This window comes from Macaca fascicularis, chromosome 13, assembly GCF_037993035.2.
Source record: "Macaca fascicularis isolate 582-1 chromosome 13, T2T-MFA8v1.1".
NCBI classification, from domain to species: domain Eukaryota; kingdom Metazoa; phylum Chordata; class Mammalia; order Primates; family Cercopithecidae; genus Macaca; species Macaca fascicularis.
The window spans coordinates 48,541,308-48,567,748 of NC_088387.1; positions in this window are offsets into that span (position 1 = coordinate 48,541,308).

Here is a 26,441-nt window from a genome sequence, read left to right on the forward strand (position 1 = left end):
AGGGAAGGGAAGGGAAGGGAAGGGAAGAATAGGAAAGGAAAAAAACAGGCTGGGTATGGTGGCTCATGCCTGTAATCCTAGCACTTTGAGAGGCCAAAGCAGACGGATCACCTGAGGTCAGAAGTCTGAGACCAGCCTAGCCAACATGGTGAAACCCCATCTCTACTAAAAATACAAAAATTAGCTGGGCATGGTGACGCATGCCTGTAGTCCCAGCTACTTGGGAGGCTGAGGCAGGAGAATCACTTGAACCCGGAGGTGGAGGTTTCAGTGAGCTGAGATTGTGCCACTGCACTCTAGCCTGGCCAACAGAGTGAGACTCCATCCCCCAAAATTAGAAAACAACAATAATAAATTTAAAAAAATAAAAAAAACAGAAAACCATATATAATGCTTATAGGCAAGTATGATTAGATACATATAATAAAAATTATAGAAAAATGTGCACTAGGTTTAGAACATGGATTATCTGCGGAGATACAGGGTGAAATATGCATAAGGTAAGGCAGAAGTACACCAAGGTGGTAAAAGAAAGGAAAGAAGATTACATTTGAAAATTATGTGGCATATTCTGGGAAAGTGGCAATGGCAGCAACCACATAGTTTTTCAATCTTTGCAAATCTCTACATAAAAACAGCAGAACTAGATTGCAAAACCAAAGCACGGCCGGGCGTGGTGGCTCAAGCTTGTAATCCCAGCACTTTGGGAGGCCGAGACGGGCGGATCACGAGGTCAGGAGATCGAGACCATCCTGGCTAACACCGTGAAACCCCGTCTCTACTAAAAAAATACAAAAAAACTAGCCGGGCGTGGTGGTGGGCGCCTGTAGTCCCAGCTACTCGGGAGGCTGAGGCAGGAGAATGGCGTGAACCCGGGAGGCGGAGCAGCCTGGGCCACACAGCGAGACTCGGTCTCAAAAACAAAATCAAAAACAAAAAAAACTAAAGCACATGGAAAATATTTACAACTAGTATTACCAGATTTAGCAAAGAAAAATACAGGATGCTCAGTTAAGTGTGAATTTTAAATAAATACTAAATAATTTTTTACTGGATGTGTGTCTCAGATATTACATGCAAATAGAAATGCTAGACTTAAAGAGGGAGGGGAACAGAGCCAGAAAATCCCAGAAAGCAAACCACCATATTTTTTAACACTACACGAAAGCAACAGAAGAGGGAGCTCTGTGGAATTAGAAAAGCCCCTTGGAATTCCACCTTATTTTTTCTAAGTCCAGGGAAACTGATTTCACACAAAAACAAAAACACAGTAGTATCAAGGTCAAATCACATGAAAATTATAATAAGAAAAAAGAAAATGGGGAGCTGAATAACATCCCAAAGATAATGAAAGTATGCCAAAAAGACGTGCCCACAAAATAACGAAAAATTATAACCTATTATTTCAAGATGAGCTAAGAGACATTAATAACAACCTAACTCAGAATCAGGAAGCCTCAGAAACGAGGTGACACAGCTCAAGAAAGAATAAGAATAAGAAGAGGAGAAAATAATTTCACAAATGAACACTAAACTAGAAAGAATACAAGTAAGTAAATGCAACAAGTACCTGTAGAGAAATTTCTAGAAAGTAAAAAAAAAAGGAAAACTTTTTAAATCGAAAAGAAATGAACAGAGATCAAAAGGAAAAGAGAAAGGTAAAGGAAATTAAACACACAGGTAATAGAAATTCCTATAAAAGAAAACCAAAGAAAGGGCATGGGATAAATATTAAACTCTATACATTTATTTTTTTAAAAACACATTTTCCTGAAAATAAAAAAGATTCTTAATTGCATATTGAAAGAGCACACCACATAGCTGATAGTATTTTCCCAGAACAATCAACACCACAGTATATTGCAATTTTAAATCCTGCTGGAAACAATATCTGTGCACTTAAATATGTATGCTTATGTGTTTGCACCACATATGATAAAATAAAGGTTTTCAAATACAATATTATATAAAGAAGATAGAGAAACTAAAATTGATTGGTTACAAAATAAAATGTTATTGCTCTATTCTGTGGGATAAAAATTAAGATCTTTCAAACACAGCTTAATCTCTACTTTTAGGAAAATATGAAATTATAAAAGTGGGATTTTACTTGTAAGATTTTCCTTTGTTTTGCTCTATTTGCAGCATCCACATAAATTCCCACAAGGATAACTGGCTTGAAATTTTAAACATTTATTTTCTTTTATAGAATTTTAGATATTATAACACTTGCAAATTTAATCCAAGCATATGTTTTGTTGTTGTTTTGTTTGTTTGTTTGTTGAGACAGAGTCTTACTCTGTTGCCCAGGCAGCAGTGCAGTGGCTCACTGCAACCTCCGCCTCCCAGATTCAAGCGATTCTCCTGCCTCAGCCTCCCAAGTAGCTGGGATTACAGGGGCGCGCCACTACACCCAGCTAATTTTTGCATTTTTAGTAGAGGCAGGGTTTCACCATGTAGGCCAGGCTGGTCTCGAACTCCTGACATCAGGTGATCTGCCTGCCTCGACCTCCTAAAGTTCTGGGATTACAAGCTTGAACCACTGCTCCCGGCCGCATATGTTTTTTAAACGAGAAAATTTTGACACTTGGAAAGTTTGTGATTTGAAAAATTAAAAGTTGTCCTGGATGGGTTTCACCAAACCTGTAATCCCAGAACTTTGGAAGGCTCACATCTGTAATCTCAGCACTTTGGGAGGCCAAGGCTGGCGGATCACTTGAGCCCAGCCTGGCCTATAGAGTGAAACCCGGTCTCTACCAAAAAGAAAATACAAAAATTAGCCAGGCGTAGTGGTGCATGCCTGTGGTCCCAGCTACTCGGAAGGCTGGGGCATGAGAATTGCCTGAGCCTGGGAGGCGGAGGTTACAGTGAGCCTAGATCACGAAACTGCGCTCCAGCCTGAGTGGCAGAGTGACTCTGTTTCCTCCCCACTTCCCCCAAAAAAAGTATTTTAAAAAGTTTCCTATCCAAAAATAAATAAAGAAAAAAGAGGCCGGGCGCAGTGGCTCACGCTTGTAATCCCAGCACTTTGGGAGGCCGAGGCAGGCAGATCACCTGAGGTCAAGAGTTTGAGACAAACCTGGCCAATATGGAGAAACCCAGTCTCTACTAAACACAAAAATTAGCCAGGCGTGGTGGTGGGAGCTTGTAATCCCAGCTACTTGGGAGGCTGAGGCAGGAGAATCGCTGTAACCCCAGAGGCAGAGGTTGCAGTGAGCCAAGATGGCGCCACTGCACTCCAGCCTGAGTGACAAGAGTGAAACTGTCAGGAAGGAAGGGAGGAAGGGAGGAAGGGAGGAAGGGAGGAAGGAGGAAGGAGGAAGGGAGGAAGGAGGGAGGGAGGGAGGAAGGAAAGAAGGAAGGAAGGAAGGAAGGAAGGAAGGAAGGAAGGAAGGAAGGAAGGAAGGAAGGAAGGAAGGAAGGAAAGAAGGAAGGAAGGAAGATAGATTGATTTTCTGGGCACCTAGAAAAAGGCTCATTTGACTCTTAGCAAATAGAAAATTGGATTATCATCAGAATTTTTGACAACAATGCATAATGCCAGAGAAAATGAAAAGAACTAACATATTTAAGACATTCAAGGAAAGACACAAGAATCTTATATCCAGCAAAATAATTTGCAAGTATAAAGGATATAAACTGTTATCAATGTGTAAAAACGGGAATATTGGTTTCATGAGCCTTCCTGTGAAATTTATCACAGAAAGAATTTCCAACCATCAAAATAACTAGTGACACCAATATAAGGATACATGATGGGCATTCTCTTTTTTTTGAGATGTAGTCTCTATCGCCCAGGCTGGAGTGCAGTGGCACAATCTCAGCTCATTGCAACCTCTGCCTCCTGGGTTCAAGCGATTCTTCTGCCTCAGGCTCCCGAGTAGCTGGGATTACAGGCATGCACCACCACACCCTGCTAATTTTTGTATTTTTAGTAGAGATGAGGTTTCACCATGTTGGCCAGGCTGGTTTCGAACTCCTGACCTCAAGTGATCCATCCACCTCATCCTCCCAAAGTGCTGGGATTACAGGCATGAGCCACTGCACCTGGCCCATTCAATTATAATTACCTGTAGAACTACAAATAAATAAGGGCTAAGAGACAAAAAAAATTATATATATACATATATGACTACGTGGTCTGACAAGACAAATGTAATACAACTTTTTAAAATTTTTTACTTTTAAAAACAGCTTTACTGATATATATTCCACATCATATAGTTTACCCATTTGAAACATACAATTTAGTGGGTGCTCATACATTTACAGAGTTGTGCATTCATCACTACTATCAATTTGAAAACATTTTCACTGCCCGCAAAAGAAATCCCACACCCCTAAACCCTTCACCCTTGCCCCCAGCCCTATGTAATCACTACTTTACTTTCTGTCTCTATATTGCCTACTGTGGATATTTCATACAAAGGAAATCATATATCATTTGTTTTCTTTGTGGCTGGCTGTGTTCACTTAGCATAATGTTTTCAATATTCATTCATATTGTAGCATGTATCAGCATTTCTTTGTTTTCGTGGTTGGACAATATCCCATTATATGGATATACCATGTTTATTGTTTATCCATTGATCAATAGATGGGCATTTGGGTTTTTTCTATATTTTGACTATTGCGAATCATGCTGCTGTAAATGTTTGTATACAAGTTTTTGTGTAGACACAAACATTTCATTTCTCTTGGGTAGATACCTAGGAGTAAAACTGCTGGATTGTAGGGTTAAGTCTGTTTAACTTTTTGAAGAACTACCAGACTATTTTTCAAAGCAGCTGCACCACTTAACATTCCCACCAGCACTGTATGAAGTTTCCAATTTCTCTACGTCCTTTTTTATTATAGCCATCCTAGTAGGTGTGAAATAGCATCACATTGTGGTTTTCATTTACATTTCTCTGTTGGCTAATGATGTTGAACATTTTTATGTACTTGCTCGCCTTTGTACTTTTTCTTCTTCTTTTTTTTTGGTGAGACGAAGTTTTGCTCTGTTGCCCAGGCTGGAGTGCAGTGACATGATCTTGGCTAACCTCTGCCTCCTGGGTTCAAGCAATTCTCCTGCCTCAGCCTCCTGAGTAGCTGAGATTACAGGCACATGCCACCATGCCTGGCTAATTTTTGTATTTTTTTAGTAGAGACAGGGTTTCATCATGTTGGCCAAGCTGGTCTCGAATTCCTCACTTCAGGTGATCCATCCACCTTGGCCTCCCAAAGTGCTGGGATTACAGGCATGAGCCACTGTGCCTGGCCCTTTGTACATTTTCTTTCAAGAGATGTCTATTCAGATTTTTTGCACATTTTTAAATTGGATTTGTCTTTTATTATTGAGGTGTAAGTTTCCTATATATTCTAGAAATAAGTCCATTATCAGATGTATGACGTGCAAATATTTTTCCCATTCTGTGAGTTGCCATTTCATTTTGTTGATGGATGGTATCCTTTGAAGCATTAAAGTTTTTAATTTTAATGATGCCCAGTTTGTCTATTTTTTCTTTTCTTGCTTGTGCTTTTGATGTCATACCTAAGAAACTGCTGCCTAATCTAAGGTCACAAAGATTTGCACCTATGTGTTCTTTTAAGAGTTTTATTGTTTTAGTGCTTACATTTTTGTTTTTTGATCCATGGTGAGCTAATTTTTGTCTAGGGTGTGAGGTAGGGATCCAACCACATTCTTTTGCATGTGGGTATCTAATTGTCCCAATAATACAACTATTTTTAAATGATGAGAGAGAACAGAAAAAATATATGCAAAATTTAAAATGTTTTCAGTAATTATGTCAGTGGGAATATTAGCACTGTTATTCTGATACTTTCGTGTGGGTAATACAGGATAAAACAAATATACAATTAAAACATATTCTAATTCTATCATCCTCAAGAACAAGGATTCTCAGTATAAAAGAAAGAATACACAGGTATAACAGAGAAGGGGTTAAACAAAAGTCCTATTGATACAAAAAGTATCTAACTGTAAATATTAAACTCATGGATTATTTAACTTTGTCCACTAAAAAAGCATAAAGACAATGACTAATGATGTACCAATTAACTCCCATAGCCCTTGTTACAGTCTTTTGTTATAATGTTGGGGTGCTTTAGGCTTCAGGAGCAGGCCTCAGGAAACAGAATCTCTCTTACCTTCTCCTGTCCTCCTTTTACCTGCCCAGTCAGTACTCTCATCTGATCATGGGTCAAAAGGCCCTCATTCCAGAGAGGTTTTTGTCTCATACTTCACCAAGAGGCCAAGAAGAATCAGAACAAACAGACCTTACTGAAGTTCCCCACTCAGTCTATTAGTATGAGATCATATCCTTTTTGTCCAATCACATTTCCACACAGCTGTCAATGTAATGAAGTCTCCATAAAAACCCAAAAGGAGAGGATTCAGAGAGCTTCTGGACAGCTGAACAAGTGGAAGTTCCTGGAGGGTGGCATGGCCAGGAAGGGCCTGGAAGTTCTGCAACCCTTCAACCATACCTTGCCCTGCACATCTCTTCATATGCTTCCTTTGTAATATCCTTTATAATAAACTGATAAATGTGTTTCCCAGAGTTCTGTGAGCCACTCCAGCAAGTTAATCAAGCCCAAAGAGGGGGTCATGGGAACCCCAACTTGAAGCTGGTCAGTCAAATTCCAGAGGCCCAAACTTGCAACTGGTGTCTGAAGGAGGGGGCAATCTTGGGGTCTGAGCCCTCGACCTGTGGGATCTGATGTTATCTCCAGGTACATAGTGTCGGAGTTAAATTGGAAGACACCCAGCTGGTGTTCACTACTTGTAGTTGGGGAAAAACCCCGTATATTTGGTCACAGAAGTCTTCTGTGTTGATTGTTGTGGTGTGAGAGCAGAGGAAAAACATGGTTTAAGAGTTTTCCCAAAGCAATAGTTGATCCCAAGTTTGGGGCAGGAAAAATACAAGATGAACCTGGAGTATCGTGTAATACCAGATTGCAAGCAAGTCATCAAAGACTACTAGAGTTATGTCAAAAGGACTCAGGCCAACTTGAGGAGGCTCCCATTGACCACAGATCAACAATTTGTTATTTGAATTCTGTTTGTGCAGTTCAGTGTGTTTCTCTCTCCTCTGTATTTCCTGCAAATAGCTGATCCAGAGGTGGATTAGACATAGATTCGAGCCCTGTGGCAAAACTATGGGCATTGTATGACGGGACTATAGTAGGCACACATTGTCCAGTTGTCATTGAACAGCTTCAATAATGATAATAGTTGTAATAGCTTGAAACTCATCACATATGTCTAAATCTAAGATCAAAGTATCTGGTATTTGTTTGAAAAAAGGAGTTAGTCACCTTCAAAGGATAATAGGGAACCATTTTTTTGTCTTGAAAACTGGTAAATAAAAGGAATAAATAGAATATTTATCCTGCCGTTTCAGTCCACTTGGGCTGCTATAAACTGGATGGCTAATAAACAACAGAAGGCCGGGTACAGTAGCTCGCACCTGTAATGTCAACATTTTGGGAGGCCAAGGCAGGAGGATCGCTTGAGGCCAGGAGTTTGAGACCAACCCGGGAAACCTGGTGAGACCCTATCTCTACAAAAAAATAAAACATTAGCTGAGAGTGGTGGCCTTGGCCTGTAGTGCCAGCTACTTGGGAGGCTGAGGTGGGAGGTTCACTTGAGCCCAGGAGTGCGAGGTTACAGTGAGCTATGTTTGTGCCACTGCACTTCAGCCTGGATGACAGAATGAGACTCTGTCTCTAAAAAATAAAGAAAAAGGCCAGGCGTGGTGGCTCACACCGCAATCCCAGCACTTTGGGAGGCTGAGGTGGGCGGATCACAAGGTCAGGAGTTGGAGACCAGCCCAGCCAACATGGTGAAACACCGTCTCTACTAAAAATACAAAAATTATCTGGGTGTGGTGGCATGTGCCTATAGTCCCAGTTACTCAGGAGACTGATGCAGGAGAATCACTTGAACCCAGGAGGCGGAGATTGCAGTGAGCTGAGATTGTGCCACTGTACTCCAGCCTGGGTACAGACTCTGTCTCAAAAATAAATAAATTAATTAAATTAAATGAAGAAATAAATAAACAATGGAACTTTATTTCTCACCATTCTGGAGTCTGGAAAGACCAAGATCAGGATGTCATCATGGCTGGATTCTGCTGAGGGCCCACTTCTGGATTCATAGAATGGCATCTTCTTGCTGTGTCCTCACATGGTCTAAGGGACTAAGAGCCCTCATGGCCTGACCACCTCCCAGTGGCCACACCTCCTAATACCATCACGTCGGGGGTTAGGATTTCAACATATGAATTCTGGGGAGACACAGACATTTAGACCATAGCACCTGCCTTTTCTTTATGAACTTTACTCCTGGAAAACAAAACAGTAGATGAGAAAACATGTGTTTCTATAAAAGTATTCCAACTAATAAATAAAACAAATGATAGAATATCAGCAGTTGACAACTCTGCAGTGAATGATAGATATAGACACTTTACAGCTATTAAGATCATTAAAAAATGACAACAGGACAATCTGTGCCTCCTATAGTCCTGCCATACAGTATCCATAGTTTTGTCAAAGGGATCAAACCTGTATCTAATCCACCTCTGGATCACCTGTCTACTTACAGGAAATACAGAGGAGACAGAAACACATTGAACTGTACCAAGAGAATTCAAATAACGAAATCCAGACTGTGGGAGATTACAGGTCACAAGGCTTCTATGCAAAATAAAGGGTAGAGGAGGAACCCACAGATTCAAAGATACTTAAAAAGATACATCTTCTAATGGGCAAGAGCAAACCACAGTGTGTATGGATGCACATTCCTATGGTAAAAATAAAAGAAAACTTCAAGGAAGCGATCACTATAAAAGTTAGGATGGTTGGGCATGGTGGCTCATACCTGCACTCCCAGCACCTTAGGAGGCCAAGGCAGGAGGATCGCTTGAGGCCAGAAATATGAGACCAGCCTGGGCAACATAGCAATATCTCATCTCTACAAAAAAGTTAAAAATTAAAAATTAACTGAGGACCGGGCATGGTGGCTCATGCCTGTAATCCCAACACTTTGGGAGGCCAAGGTGGACAGTGCACGTGGGATCAGGAGTTCAAGACCAGCCTGGCCAACATGGTGAAACCCTGTCTCTACTAAAAGTACAAAAATTAGCTGGGCGTGGTGGCACATGCCTGTAATCCCAGCTACTTGGGAGGCTGAGACAGAAGAACGCTTGAACCTGGGAGATGGAGACTGCAGTGAACCGAGATCGTGCCACTGCACTCCAGCCTGGGCAACAAGAGCGAAACTCCATCTCAAAAAAAAAAAATTAACTGAGAATGGTGTCATGGGCCTGTGGTCTTAGCTACTCAGGAGGCTCAGGCAGGAGGATCACTTTAGCCCAGGAGGTGGAGTCTGCAGTGAGCCATGATCTTGCTATTGCACTTCAGCCTGGGTGACAGAGAGACTGTCTCTAAAATAACTAACTAACTAGGCTGGGCGCGGTGGCTCAAGCCTGTAATCCCAGCACTTTGGGAGGCCGAGATGGGTGGATCACGAGGTCAGGAGATCGAGACCATCCTGGCTAACACGGTGAAACCCCATCTCTACTAAAAAAAAAAAATACAAAAAACTAGCCGGGCCAGGTGGCGGGCGCCTGTAGTCCCAGCTACTCGGGAGGCTGAGGCAGGAGAATGGCGTGAACCCGGGAGGCGGAGCTTGCAGTGAGCTGAGATCCGGCCACTGCACTCCAGCCTGGGTGACAGAGCGAGACTCCGTCTCAAAAAAAAAAAAAAAAAAAAACTAACTAACTAACTAAATAAATAAATATATCAGGATGTTATTTAGGGGAGGAGGAAAGATTGTGGCTGGGATGGGTTACACTGAAGGGGCTTCCAGAGTGGCTGACAAAGTTCTATTTTTAAAAAAAATCTGGGTGGTATTCACCTTAAAATAATCCATTAAACCAGACATTTGACTTGTGTGATATTCTATTGTGATGTTTTATTTTATAATAAAAATTAAAATATTTATAATGCAAATGTCTTTAAAATATGTTTTATTAAAATGTTAAATCAAAATCAATTAAATTAAGTTCTCTGGAGGGGGAACCCAGGCATCAATATTATTTAAAGCTCTCTGGTGATTCTAAAGTGCAGCCAAGTTTGAAAGCCAGTGTGTAAGAGAAATGGCACTTCACTGTGCTCAGTGTCAGGGGCTTGGGTTCTAGTCTTCACGTAGCCACCCATCCAGCTGTGTGACCAGGAACAAGGAGTTTCACCTCTCTGTTCCATAGTGGCCCATCTGTTACATGGTGAAAACAGTTGATCTACCCAAAGTTGAGATTACACAGGTTGACTTTTGAAGTCCCTCTGAGTTTCAGAACCTGGTAATCTAAGAAAAGGAACTAAAACTTTTTAATGATTGTATGTATAATACGATCATGCATATGCATCCACATGAAAAGTGTGTGTGTGTGTGTGTGTGTGTGTGTGTGTGTGTGTACATCATTCAGGGTCCTGGCACCAAACAGAATTCACCATATATGGTCCAATTAAGAGATGTTATGAAGGAGCTGTGCACAGAGGTGTGGACGAGATTACTGTACACACTGACTTGAAACAGTGAGAAACTGTTACCACCCCTGAGCCTGAAAAGCAAGAGAAAGAAATGTGTTACTGAATCCCAGCAAGAGCTGAAGCTATGGAGGAGCCGCCCCACAGGCACTGTAGTTGCAGAGGAACACAGTCTCTTACACTGGATCCGCTTATTTATGTGGCTGTGTAGATGAATATACCACAATATATTAGTCCATTCTACTGTTGAAGGACATTTGGGTTATTTTCAGATTTTTGTTCCAAAAAATGTGTCACTAAGAATATTCTTGTACCTGCCTGTTGGTGTACATGTGGACACATTTCTGTTGAGTATATACACAGGAGTGGAATTTCTGGGTCATAGCATATATGAATCTTCACCATGGACTGCCAAACTGTTTTCCAAAGTATGTGTACCAATTTACATTCCACTAACAGTATATAAGAATTCCTCTTTCTCTTTAGTCTTATCAACACTTGCTGAAGAAAGAAAACAAGATGGGATAACAGACATAATCAGATATCAACATTCATTATAAAACTATAGTAATTGAGGCAGGGCAGTCTGTGTGAAAAGATAGATAAATAAACCAATGGAGAAGGATAGAGAGTCCAGAAACAGTCCCATATATATGCAGACACTCATATGCAGACAAAGGTAGCATTTCAGAGCAGTAGAAAACAGGCATTCTCTTCATTAAATGATATTGGATCAATGGAATATACACACCCAAAAATGAAATTTGACCCCACCTCACATTATCCCTAAAAATCAATTCTAGGTGGATTGCAGATGTAAATGCAAAAGGTGAAACAACAGATTTAGAAGAAAACATGAGACTATCTTCATGACCTTGAGGTAGACAAAACTTTTTTAAATAGGACGCATAAAAAGCACTTACTTAAAAAGGAAAAGATTAATAAACTGGATTTCATTAAGATTAGGGACTACTGTTCACCAAAGGATACCATAAAGAGTGCAGTAGCATAAGTCACACACTGGCAAAGATATTTGCAACATATAACTGACAAAAGACTTATATCCAGACCATGGAAAGAATTGTCAGAATGAAAAAGATAGCAACCCAGTGGAAAAATGATCAAGTCTTGAAGAGGCACTTTACAAAAGAGATGTCCAAGGCCGGGCACGGTGGCTCACGCCTGTAATCCCAGCACTTTGGGAGGCCAAGGTGGGCGGATCACGAGGTCAGGAGATTGAGACCATCCTAGTTAACACGGTGAAACCCATCTCTACTAAAAATACAAGAAAATAGCCGGGTGTGGTGGCAGGCGCCTGTAGTCCCAGCTACTCAGGAGGCTGAGGCAGGAGAATGGCGTGAACCCGGGAGATGGAGCTTGCAGTGAGCCGAGATTGCGCCACTGCACTCCAGCCTGGGCGACAGAGAGAGACTCCGTTTCAAAATAAATAAATAAATAAATAAATAAATAAGATATCCAAATATTCAATAAACATATTTAAAAGTGCTCAACCTCATGTAAAATAAAACCATGAGATATTACCTCACACCTACCAGCACAGCTAAAACCAAAGTGACTGACACTATAGTACTGCAGAAAATATTGAACAATGAATTCTCACACATTGCTGGGGGGAGTTTAACTGATATGACTCCTTTGGAAGTGAAAATAAATTGAAAGTTGAAAATATACTACGACTCAACAATCCTATCCTATATTCCAGAAATGTATACATATGTGCCCAAATATAAATGTAGAAGAATGTTCATGAACAATATTTTTCTTAATGAATAAAAACTGGAAACAATCCGAATGTCCATTAACAATAAAAGTGGATAAATTATGTTATACCTGTGCCATGAGATAGAATACAGCAATGAAAATGAACAAACCAAAGCTACAATATCATGAATCAATCTCACACTTATAATGTTGAACAGAGGAAGCCGAGCACAAAATAATACACATCATAGAATTCCATTTATATAAAGTACAAAACCAGACAATAATGATCTATAGTGATAGACAGAAATCAGATTAGTAGTTAAGACTAGGGAAGAGAAAAGGGGTAGTGATTGGGACGGGCACAAAGGGAGCTTCTGAGATGCTGGTATTGCTCTATCTCTTGAGTTGGGAGGTGTTGCCTAGCTGTATCTATTTTTTAATAACTTATCAAGCTATGTACTTATAATTTCTGTATTTTTGTATGTATATCTCAATTAAGGTTTTATTAATGAAAAATACGTACATACAAGAATGTTTATCATTGCATTGTACATAATGTCATTAGATCCATCAGTTACAGTATTAGTTAAATGAATTCGTTGCATCCATGAAATGAAATATTTTATCATATGAAATAAGGTCTATGGAAAACTTTCATAACATTTTGTTGAATGAAAACACCGTATTACAAAATGGTATATTCAGTGCAAATTGATTTGTTTAGAAAGTGTATGAGGCCAGATACAGTGACTCACGCCTGTAATCCCAGCACTTTAGGAGGCCGGGGTGGGCAGATCACCTGAGGTCAGGAGTTTGAAACCAGCCTGGCCAACATGGTGAAACCCTGTCTCTATTAAAAATACAAAAATTAGCTGGGCATGGTGGCGTTCACCTGTAATCCCAGCTACTCGGGAAGCTGAAGCAGGAGAATCGCTTGAACCCGGGAGGCAGAGCTTACAGTGATTGGAGATGGTGCCACTGCACTCCGAGAGTCTGGATGACAGAGTGAGACTGTCTCAAAAAAAAAAAAAGGAAAAAAAAAAAGTGTATGGGGTATGTGTTTCTGGGGTGTGTGTGTGTGTGTGTGTGTGCATGAGCACACATTCAAATAAGTTAACTGAAAGGATTCACTATAAAATATTAATAATGGTTGTCTCTGAGTAGTGTGATTGCAAGGTTGCTAAAGTTTTTGATGTTTTCTTCTTGTTCTTCTGAATTCTTTTATTTTTCTACAATAAACATGTTCTATTTATGTTTTTAAAAAGTTAAAAAAAATCTATTCAGAGGTTTGTTAGCACTCCATTAAACACTCTTTTATGTATTCTCTGATTCTATCAAATTAATGTTATTCTCCCCATGGCATCTGAATCAGGCAGAATGGCAAAATCAATCCACTATGTAAAGCATTAAACTAAAACTAAAATATGGCTTCAGTTCCTAGCTTTCCTGTTGTGTGATCTTGTTTCTCCCATCTGATCTCTCTGTACCTAATATTCTCTTCCCAGTGTCTTGCTGGAACTTGGATTTAAAATCATTCTGTTTCTCTGTATACTTTTTCCAGCATTTAGATTTCATTTTCCTGTCTACAAGAGACACAGCCACAAAATCTCCAGACATAAAACAAGGTAGATACTTCTTTTTTTAAGTAATGATGATCAACTTGACCCCATGTATGAAGTACCTACTATTTGTCGGACACGATGCTAAATAACATTAGTTAATCCTGACAACCCCAAGAAGTAGGTGTTTTTATATCCACTTTACAGATGAAGAAACTAAGGGACAGATTGGTTAAGCAACTTGGCCAAGGTGGCCAGGTTAGTTAGAGGCAAAGCAAGATTCAAGAGCAGGGAAGTCCCAGGACTTTGGGAGGCCAAAGCAGGAGGATCACTTGAGGTCAGGAGTTCGAGACCAGCCTGGCCTACATGGAGAAATCCTGTCTCTACTAAAAATACAAAAATTAGCCAGGTGTGGTGGCGAGCACCTGTAATCTCAGCTACTTGGGAGGCTGAGGCAGGAGAATTGCTTGAATCCGGGAGACGGAGGTTGCAGTGAACCAAGATCCAGCCACTGTATTCCAGCCTGGGAGGCAGAGTGAGACTCTGTCTCCTCTGAAAAGGGAGTACCTGTAAAATTATCCAGGAGATAGATTCATGTAATAAGCACCTTGGCTGCAGAAATTGTTGGCACCTCCCTTCTTAAGAAAATCCAATATCGGGACAATGAAGGTGAAAATGTCATTAATAAACCATCAAGAGAATCTGGCAATCTTCAGGAATCTCTGGTTGACTTTGACACTGGAGGATCCACTCCAAATCACCCCTTTTTCTCACTTCTTAGCTGGACAGAACAAGATTCCTGGAACTGTATCTTGAACTACCAGACACCCACTTCCCCAGATTTGTCCAGAGAAAGCACTTTAGCAGGCAGCAAGGATTGCTTGGAATACATGACTACTGAGACATCAGTTTTTGTAAATGCATAAGGTTATCATCCGGATGAACTATGGACATTCAAAATGCTGACCATTAAGTGCCAAAAATTATCCAAAGCCCTGCCTAAACTAAGTAGCATTGTGGCAAAGCCAAAATGGTCAAAGTCATGTAGCAGGTCATCTTTTAATCATTGCTTTCCCAGATACCAGTTGGAGATACCCCAAGAAGTATCACCACATAAATGAAGACATTTTAATTTTCAGTTGACAGCTAGAAGTCAAGAGACCTAAGGTAGTGGTTCTCAAACTTGAGCTTGCCTCAGAAGCACCTGGAGAGCTTATTAAAACAGTTTGTTCAACCCTATCCCCAGAGTTTTTGATTCAGTAGTTCTGGGGTGGAGTCCAGTAATTTGCATTTTAACAGGTTCCCAGGTGATGCTGAGGTAGCTGGTCCAGGACCACAGTTTGAGAGCAATTGGCCTAAGAAATTGGTACAATTGACCACAGTTGTATGGATTTTAAGATCGTAATGGGAGCCCTTTCCTTCATTGCCAGAGTGAGGAGGAAGATTTTTAGGGATGCTTAGCTGGTTCAAACAGAGGGAAGAAAAATCAGGACAGTGTGGTATCATAAAAACCGAAAAACCAGGCCGGGCGTGGTGGCTCATGCCTGTAATCCCAGCACTTTGGAAGGCCGAGGCAGGCGGATCATGAGGTCAGGAGATCAAAAATGTCCTGGTTAACATGGTGAAACCCCGTCTCTACTAAAAATGCAAAAAATTAGCTGGGCATGGTGGCGGGCGCCTGTAGTCCCAGCTGCTCTGGAGGCTGAGGCAGGAGAATGGCATGAACCTGGGAGGTGGAGCTTGCAGTGAGCCAAGATCGCTCCACTGCACTCCAGCCTGGGTGATGAGCAAGACTCCGTCACAAAAAAACAAAACAAAACAAAACAGAATTTCAAGGAGGAATAAAGTGAGAAGTCACATAAAAGAAGGAGAAGGAAAGATAATGGTCCATTGAATTTGGCATCCTGGAAGTAATGGATGATCTCAATGAAGAGTTTCACTGGCATGGTGGGAACAGACACAGAGCTGCAGCAGTTTTTGAGTGAAGTAGTTCTTGCAGCTGACTCTTTCAAATAGCCTGGCTATTAAATAATGGAGAGTTAGAGGACAGTAATGAGAGAGGATTTGGCTTGAGCAAGTGCTGAAGGAAATGCAGCATGCATGAAAAGAGGTTGAAGATACAGAGGAGAGAGGAGCTGTAGTGAGCGGATTCCTGAGAAGGTGAGAGGCATTCCAAGCTTAGATGGGGGAGAAATACGTTTCATTGAGGCAGGAGGAAAAGATAAGGGATGGGTCAAGAGGGAGGGTTTAGGGCCAGATGCAGTGGCTCACACCTGTAATCCAAGCAGTTTAGGAGGCCAAGGCAGGAGGACTGCTTAAGGCCAGGAGTTCAAGACCAGCCTGAGCAATAGAGCAAGACCCCATCTCTACAAAAAAAATACAAAAATTAGCCAGGCATGGTGGCACACACCTGTAGTCCCAGCTAGTCAGGAGGCTGAGGCAGGAGGATCACTTGAGCCTAGGAGGTTAAGGTTGCAGTGAGCCATAATTGTGCCACTGCACTCTAGCCTGGGTGACAGAGTGAGATTCTGTCAAAAAAGAAAGAAAGAAAGAGAGAAAGAGAGAAAAGAAAGAAAGAAAGAAAAGAAAAGAAAAGAAAAGAAAAGAAAGAAGGAAAGAAAGAAAGAGTTTAGTTTCTAGTTGGGAAAGTTCTCGCCTGATAGCCTCAATTTTCCCAGTGGAATAGGCAAGTCCATAGCCAAGAGGGAGTTAGTGTGGGAGGGGATGTAAGAAAAAAGCAAACAGGTTAAATAAACCACAGGAAAGATGGGTAACAGCATCATTTCTGACATACAGAAGGATTAATTAAGGAGCAGGTATGAGGGCCCAGGTGAAGCTGGAAACTATGATTGGAAATCACTCTTGCATGAATTTTTTCAGCAGCATTTGGCTGAGCAAGGGAATGCTTGGATCAACTGAGACTTAAGGTTCTAGAGGCCAAGCACACTGGTGGGAAAAGAGGCAAGAGGGTCTGGCAAAATGGAAAGGACAGAAGGAGGCATTCTGGGGGTCCAGATTCAATAGGAAAGAAATGACAGCATGAGGGTGCTGATTTCATTGGGAGAAAATGGAGTGGATGAGAGACTGAGGGTCGAATTGTGGCCAAAATGGGAGTATAGTGAAGTTGCATCATTGGAGGGCCTGGGTTCAAAATTTAGCCAGCACTTGGGGCATACATTTTAGGTGGTCAAGTTTACCTTTGGAAATGCCTTAAATCACCCTTAATATGTTATTTGCACTGACACCCAACATACTGTTTTTCAGTCAGAACTACATGGCCAGCATTAGCCCAAAACTCTGTCATTGGCTGAGCAGCCCATAAAGTAGTTGGCATCTGTTTAGAGGCCATATTGACAACGAGAGGAAGTGCTCTTTAAACACTGGAATCACAGTGAAGGCCGCAAGACAATCCCGTGATAAGAGGTACAAGGGAACTGAGGTCAACCTAGGAAACAGCAGACTCATGGCTCCCACCTCATCCTCACTCCCCAGCACATACTCTTGAAAGGAAAGTCAGTGAGGCAACTGTGCTATTTAAACTGTTCTGTCTTACCCGCTGTCATTTTTTCCCCAGACTGTAGAACCGAATTTAAATTAGTTAAAAACATGAATGATGTGATTCCACTATTTTAGGAATAAGAGAATGAGTGAGCTTAAATAGTTGGAGGCTGTGGTCTATATGAATCATGAGAGTTTAAGATTTCAAAGGTTCAGATGATCGATAAGGCCAAAGGACAAGTATCCAAATAGCTGTCATTATGGATCAATGTGCTGCCTCCAAATATCTCAATTTCAAGCATATGTCTCTCTGACTGCCACCCATCCTTTTAGCTTCCTAATTCTAGTAGCCCCACTTCGGCAATTTTTGACTGACTGAGACCTCCAATCCAGTGACTCTGGCCCTCTCCCACTCTCCCTCCCTCTTGTCTTACTCACAAACCTCTGTACCCACACCCCTCATTACACAGACTCATTTGTAACCTTAATTCTTCTACCCTCTCTTCTTCCACTGCACTTCCTGGACAAGCTCAAGTTCAACTATCTGCATGTTTATGCACCTGAGAATTGAAAATTATGGTTTAACCTGCTTCTCCCCAATGTCTGCTGTCTTGCTGTTTGGGCTAGTTTCACTTTAAATTCATGAGTGCACATCTAAAGTGGGATTGTAAATCCGTACTGCCTGATAATCCTGTATCTCTCTACTGAGATGGAGGTACCTCTCTTAAACAAGGCTACTTTAAAGCTTTCCTATATCCTCAAAACTCCAACACCTTTTCCACCCCCTTTCCTCAGTTGATGACCTCAACTAATCATATGTTACTAATCATTGTGACAGTCAGACAGGAATATTCTCCCCTTTCCACCACCAGATCTGCCGCCTTCTATCTATATCCATACACTGACTTCCTCCCTCTCACAGTGGGTGAATCCCTAACCCCATCTAAGTTCAACTCTTCCATTGAGCTCTCACTCCCAGCCCCTTTTGCCTTAAGAGCTTGCTCCTGAAACCATTCCCTTGTTCTCTTCCATTATTAATTTCTCCCTCTCTACTAAACTATTATCATCAGCTTATAAGCATGTCTTTGGATCTCCTATCTTTGAAAACCCTACCCTTGTTCCTATATCTGCCTCCAGCTATTGACCCAATGTTCTTACTTCAGAATAAAACTTTTCAAACAAATTGCCTATATTCACCCTTAGCAGCCCCTCACCTCTTATTAACACCTCATCCCTCTCACACCTGGCTGTTATTTCACTTCACCATTCCACTGAAGCTGATTTTTTTTTTTTTTTTTTTTTTTTTTTTGAGACAAAGTCTCTATTACCCAGGTTGGAGTACAATGGCATGATCTCGGCTCACTGCAACCTCCGCCTCCTGGGTTCAAGCGATTCTCCTGCCTCAGCCTCCCGAATAGCTGGGATTACAGGTGTCTGCCACCATGTAGAGCTAATTTTTTGTATTTTTAATAGAGATGGGGTTTCACCATGTTGGCCAGGTTGGTCTCAAACTCCTGACCTCAAGTGATCCACCTGCCTCGGCCTCCCAAAGTGCTGGGATTACAGGCGTGAGCCACCATGCCTGGTCTGAAACTGATTTTGTCAAGGTCAGCAGTGACCTCCATGTGGCCACTTCTCTATCCTTATCTTACTGCATCCCTTGTTAACACTCAATACAGATAACGATTCCTTCCTTCTTGGCTATCGGGACACTACAGTTTTTCGGTTTCCCTTCAACCTCTCTGGTTAATCTTTCGTCTCCTCTGATTGCTCCTCCTCCTCTGATCAACTGCTAAATGCTGGTGTGCCCCAGTGTTCAATCTGGGCTCTCTTCCTTTTTGCTCTTCACTTTCTCTGTAGAGAGCTCATCTAGTTTCATGACTTTAAATGTCATCCTCTGATGACTCCCAAAATTATATTCTAGTTCTGTCTCTCCCTTAAGCTTCAGGGTTACATATCTAATTGCTTGCTTGACATCTCACTCAGATACCTCCTAGGAAGCTAAAATTTAACATGGCTAAAACGGAACTTTTGATTCCATACCACTTCTCCAACCCATTTATCCCATGTTTCCAAAAACGCTCCCACCACCCAGGATGTATTAGTTATCTATTGCTACAGGACCAATTACCATAAACTTAGTGGCTTACAACAACACAAATTATTACCATACAGTTTCTGTAGCTCAGAAGCCTGGGTATGACTTAGCTGAGTTGCTATGTCTCCAGGCCTCACCAGGGTATAATCCAGATGTCAGCTGAGGCTGCAGTCTCACTAGGAAAGGATCTACTGCCAAGCTCCCAGAGGTTGTTGGAAGAACTCATTTCCTTGCAGCTGCAGGACTGAGGGTTTTGGTTTCTTGCTGGGGGCTTCTCTCAGTTCCAAGGGGCTACCCAGGGTTTCTTGTCACATGTCAGCTTCCTTCTTCAGAGCCCGTGACAGGGAGTCTCTCAGTGTGAGTTGGCTAGCAAGATGGAGTTTTATGTAATATAATGTCACAAGTATGATATCCCATCATCTTTGCCATATTTTATTGGTTAGAAACAAGTCACAGGTCCCACCTACACTCAAGGGAGGGATTACAAAAAGTGTGGATAACTGAACAAGGAAATCATGGGAGTCTTAGAGTCTGTCCACCACATGGGGTGAGATGTAGCTATTCCTTTTTGTCTTCCAACGTCCAACAGGTAACTATTGATGAAACACACATACACACTTACATATATTTCCAAAGGGTAAGAACAAATTTCTTGGAGACAGCACAGTCCAAATTTATATTGCCAAAGAAAAGGTTGTCGTTAGTAGCACATAAATCTAATGACAGTCCCTAGCCACGGGATGGAGAGCACCTGACACTATGCAGAACAGTGTGACTTCCTCCTGCTCACCTGACTCTCTCAATAGGTCTTCACTCCCTTCAAACCTGTAGTGTTCTGGGCCCAAGATCAAGGCCCATTGTTAAACTATCTACCTCTCAATAACCACTGCTTAGCTACTCAAAGGACCGTCTTTGCAGCTGCCTGTTCCCTTTACCCTCAGCCAAATTCAATGATTAGCCAAAGCCTGCCCTCACTCCACTCTCTGACAGTGAAAGAGAGGATAAGAAAGGGTGTTTCCTCCTCCAATTACATAACCAATTCCCGCATGATTGACATTTTAATAATTTTGATTTCCTTTTCTAAATCTGTATTCTATTCTGTCATGAGAGTTTTGCTATTTCAATCCATCTCAAACTGGTTTTAGAAGTAGGTGAACCAAAGGAAATCAACTAAAAATAAATAAACACATAGATTCACAACTTCCCCGAGTCTTAGATGCTTTGGGTAAGAACTGAAGTGAAATCATGAAGCTGTTGTTCAATAATGAAAATCAATGAACCGAGATTTCAGGGCAGTTAAAGAATTGCTGGGGCTGGGTGCAGTGACTCATACCTGTAATCCTAGCACTTTGGGCAGCCGAGGTGGCAGGATCATTTGAACCCGAGTTTGAGACTGCTGTGAGTTATGATCATGCCACTGCACTCCAGCCTGGGTGACAGAGTGAGGCCTTGTCTCTAAAAAAAAAATATTTAGGGCTGGGTGCGGTGGCTCATGCATGTAATCCCAGCACTTTTGGAGGCCACGGCGGGTGGATCACTTGAGCTCAGGAGTTCGAGACCAGCTTGGCCAATACAGTGAAACCCCATCTCTATTAAAAATACAAAAATTAGCTGGGCATGGCGGTACGCCCCTGTAGTCCTAGCTGCTCAGGAGGCGGAGGCAGGAGAATCACTTGAACCTGGGAAGCGGAGGTTGCAGCGAGCCAAGATCGTGCCACTGCACTCCAGCCTGGGCGACAGAGCAAGACTCCGTCTCAAAAAAAAAAAAAAAAAAAAAAAAAAATTCCGCTAAAAATTTAACAATTAAATACCTAAAAAAAAAAAATTGCTGGAATGGGTTACTAAAGTAAATGCACTGGAAAGGTAGGAGGTGGTAATCAAGAAGAGGTATGCTTGAGGCCAGGCATGGCGGTTCACACCTATAATCCTAGCACTTGGGAGGCTGAAGTGGGCGGATTACTTGAAGTCAGGAGTTCCAGACCATCCTGGCCAATATGGTGAAACCCCATCCTACTAAAAACATACAAAAATTAGCCAGGTGTAGTGGTGCATGCCTGATATCCCAGCTACATGGGAGGCTGAGGGAGGAGAATCGCTTGAACCTGGGAGGTGGAGGTTGCAGTGAGCCGAGATCATGCCACTGCACTCCAGCCTGGGTGACCGATTGAGACTCTGCCTCAAAAAAAACATAAATAAATAAATAAAAAGAGGTATGCTTGAAATCAAGATATTGGAGCTATGCAGAAATCAATGGTGACAGAGGTTTAGACACTTGTCCTTTGACCTGTCATTGGCTACTAGCTCTTACTATTTTTGAAGCAAAGGAAGTTTCTTAAAGCCTGCTTTGTTCCCTTTTGGTTTGTTTGTTTGTTTGTTTGTTTGTTTGTTTGTTTGTTTTGAGATGGAGTCTTGCTCTGTCCCCCAGGCTGGAGTGCAGTGGCGCAATCTCGGCTCACTGCAAGCTCCTCCTCCCGGGTTCACGCCATTCTCCTGCCTTAGCTTCCTGAGAGGCTGGGACTACAGGCGCCCGCCACCATGCCTGGCTAATTTTTTTTGGATTTTTAGTAGAGATGAGGTCTCACCGTGTTAGCCAGGATGGTCTCGATCTCCTGACCTCGTGATCCGCCCACCTCGGCCTCCCAAAGTGCTGGGATTACAGGCGTGAGCCACCGCACCCGGCCCCCTTTTGGTTTTACTGATTATCTTCATCTTGTTCCAGACACTTTGGTGACCAAGGCAAACTCTCTCTGGGATGGGTGCTTCAAAGAAATGGATCTGTACTTTTCTTTGGGGAAAGGTTTATGGGGATTCTGTGGGTCTTCCCAGCTAACCTTTGTGAGAGAAAGGAATTTGGATGCAAGCCTTACGGTCAGGCAGTTGCTTTTCTCCTATCACACCATGCAACTTCCTACTTCCCACACATCAGCCCTGTAGTGTGCTAGCACTGAAAATGTTCAGAACCATTATCATGGTTGTATAGGCACCTCTCATTGGGTCCTTAGGACAATTCAGGAGAAAGTGCCTGGAGGAAAATTAAAGCTCTAATTATGGCTTGGCCTGCTGGGATAATGTTTGCAAGCATACTTTTCCATGAATAAATCAGAGGCACGCCATGGAAAGCAGATATTTCTGTTCTTGCCTCTTTGAAAGTAGCTTTTCTGTCAGTAAATTATCTGTCCCAAGAGATCCTCTTTGAGTTCAGTAAAACTGTATCATGAGGAATTGTGGTTTTTTTTTAATTTGAAATTTACTCAGCTTAGGTTAGGAGAACATAAAAATGAGGTTATGTTACTAATTGTAATCATGCTAATGAAATTTGCATTGCTTCAGCAAGCATAGGTACAGCAGATACAGCCACTGGAAACACAAAATTTTTCTCCCCAAAATCTGCTCTGCCTTCCACTGAACAGCCACTACCCTTCTTTTAAGTTGTGAGACCTCTACACTCTGGATTCACTTGCCCCATTACTTCTTTGAAAACGATGACTTATTCTTATAAAAATTAATTCATGTTCCTTATTTTAAAATCCAAGTGATATATAAAAACAACAAATCACCTCAAATTGCATATATTTGGTGGACATTATTCTAGATACATTTCTCTGCATATGTGCAATTTTTAAATAACAGTTTTACTGAGATATAACTCATAGGCCATACAATTCACTCTTTCAAAGTGTACAATTCAGTCATTTTCAGTGTTTTTACAGAACTATGCAATTTTCACTACTGTCTAGTTTAGAATATTTTCATCACCCCAAAAAGAAACCTGACACCCATTATCAGTCATTCTCCATTCTCCCCTGTCTGCAGGCCCTTGTAACCACAATCTACTGTCTCCATGGATTTGCCTATTCTAGTCATTTCACATAAATGGAATAATCCAATATGTGATCTTTCGTGACTGACTTCTTTCACATAGCATAATGTTTTCAAGATTCACCCTTGTTATATCATGTATCAATACTTAATTCCTTTGTATTGCCAAGCAATATTCCAATGTATGGATATTCCACATTTTGCTTAGCTGATGAACATTTGGGCCGTTTCCACTTTTTGGTTATCATGAATAGTGCTGCTGTGAATATTCATGTACTTGTTTTTGTGTGGACATACGTTTTCATGTTTCTTGGGTAGATATCTACAAGTGCCATTGGCGGGTCAAATGGAATTCTATGTTTAACTTTTTATTTAATTGTGGTAAAATATACATAACATAAAATTAGCCACTCTAACCAATTTTAAGTGTACAGTTCAGTGGCATCAAGTACATTCACACTGTTGTGCAAACATCACCAGCATCCATCTCCAGAACTTTTTTCTACTTGCAAAACTGAAACTCTACTCATTAAATAGTAACTTCCTATTTTATCTGCCCCACCAACCCCAGGCAACCACCATTCTACTTTCTGTCTCTGTTAATTTAACTATGTTTAACTTTTTAAGATACTTCCAAACTGTCTCCCAAAGTGGCTGTATCATTTTGCAATCCCATCAGCAATGTATGAGGGTTTTACTTTTTCCACATCTTCACCAATGCTTTTCATTGTCTGTCTTTTTAATTTTAGCTCTTCTAGTGGGTGTGAAGTGGTGTCTAATTGTGGCTCTCATTTGCATTTCTCTGGTGGCTAATGATATTGAGCATATTTTTTTAAGATAGGGTCTCACTATGTTGCCCAGGCTGATCGCAAACTCCTGGCTCAAGCAATCTTCCCACCATGGCCTTCCAAAGTGTTGGGATTACAGGTGTGAGCCATAGTGTCCAGCTGATATTGAACATCTTTGTATGTGCTTATTGGCCATTGGTACATCTTCTTTAGTGAAATGTCCATTCAAATCCTTTATTTAAATACAAGTAAATTGGGTTATTTGTATTTTCATTATTAAGTGGTAATCATTATTTATATATTCTAAGTACAATTCTCTTCTCAGATATATGATTTGCAAATTTTTTTTTCCATTCTGTGGGTTGTCTTTTTACTTTCTTGGTGGTGTCCTTTGAAGCACACAAGTTTTTAACTTTTATGAAGTTCAATTTGTCTGCTTTTCTTTGGTTGGTTGTAGTTTTGGTGTCACATCTAATAAACCATTTCCTTAAAAGAGATTATGTATTATGACCAAGAAAGATTTGTCCCAGGAAAACAAGGTTGGCTTAACATCCAAAAATCAACATTATACAGTATATCATGAGAATAAAGGGCAAAACCCCATGATCATCTCAATAGATGCAGAAAAAGCATTTGATAAAATCCAATGTAATTTCATGATAGAAACACTCAACAAACTATGAATAGAAGGACACTTCTTTAACCTCATAAAGGATATCTATGAAAAATCCATGGCTAATGGTCAAAGACGGGATGCTTTCCCTGTAAGATTTGGAACAAGACAAGGATGTCCACTCTTATCACTTATCTTCAACATTGTACTGGAGGTTCTGTCAGGTAATTAGGTAATTACAAACAGTAGTTAGGTATACAATGAAAGAAGAGGCATCCAAATTGGACAGGAAGAAGTAAGGTTATCTATTCACACGTGACATAATTTTGTATACAGAAAATACTAGGTAATCCACTAAAAAAAAATCACTAAAACTAGTAAGTTCAGCAAAGTTATAGAACACAACATCAATACATACAAATCAATTGCATTTCTGTACATTTGCAATGAATAATAAAAAAGATTTTAAGAAAACAATTTCATTTATAATAACTTCAAAAAGAGTAAGATCCTTAGGAATAGATTTAACAAAAGAAGTACAAACTTATACTCTGAAAACATTGTTGAAAGAAATTGAAGAAGATCTAAATAAATAGAAAGACATCCATGTTCATGGATGGGAAGACTTAATATGATTAAGATGGGAATATTCCCCGAATTTATCTATCTATTCAATGAAATCCCTATCAAAATCTCAGCTGGCTTCCTTATAGGAATTGACAAACTTACTAAAATTTATATGGAAATTTAATGTAGCTCTTACATTTAGGCCTATAATCCATTTCAAGTTGATTTCTGTATCTATTGTGAGGCAGGGGTCCAATATCACTCTTTGCATGTAGACATACAGTTTTCCCAGCACCATTTCCTGGAAAGACCATTCTTTCTCCCATTGAATTATCTTGGTAGCCTTGTTGAAAGCAAGTGGCTATAAATATATAAGATTTCATTTCCAGACTCTCAATTCAATTCCACTAATCTATAAATGTTAATTGGCTAACTTTTTTTTTTTTTTTTTTTTAAGACAAAGTCTTTCTCTGTTGCCCAGGCTGGAGTGCAAGCATGCTCACTGTAACCTCAAACTCCAGGGCTCAAGCAATCCTTCTGCCTCAGCCTTCCAAGTAGCTGGGACTATAGGTGTGAGCCACCACACCCGGCTAATTTTTAAAATTTTTTTTAGAGACTGTGCCTTGCTGTGTTGCCCAGGCTAGTCTCAAACTCCTGGCCTTAAGTGTTCCCCCTGCTGTGATCCCAGCACAAATTGGCTAACATTTAATGTAATTTTTTTTTCAAGTTTTTTTTTTTTTTTTTGAGACAGGGTCTCACTTTGTCACCCAGGCTGGAGTGCAATGATGCAATCATGGCTCACTGCAGCCTTGACTTCCTGGGATCAAGTGATCCTCCCACCTCAGCCCCCTGGAGTAGCTGGGGTCCTCTTGCCTCAGTACCCCAGAGTAGCTGGGACTACAGGTATGCACCACCATGCCCAGCTAATTTTTGTACTTTTTGTAGAGACAGGGTTTTGCTACGTTGCCTATGCTGGTCTAGAACTCCTAAGCTCAAGCGATCCACCAGCCTTAGCCTCCCAGAGTGCTGGGATTACAGGTGTGAGTCACTGTACCAGGCCTAATGTAATTATTGATATGGTTTGATTTCGCTTATTATTTTATTATTTGTTCTATGTTGTTCCTTCTGCTTTTTGTCCTTCTGTTTCCCTTTTACTGCCTTTTGCCTTCATCCCTGAAGAATATTTTTGCTGAATATCAATTTCTGGGTTGCCAAGCATA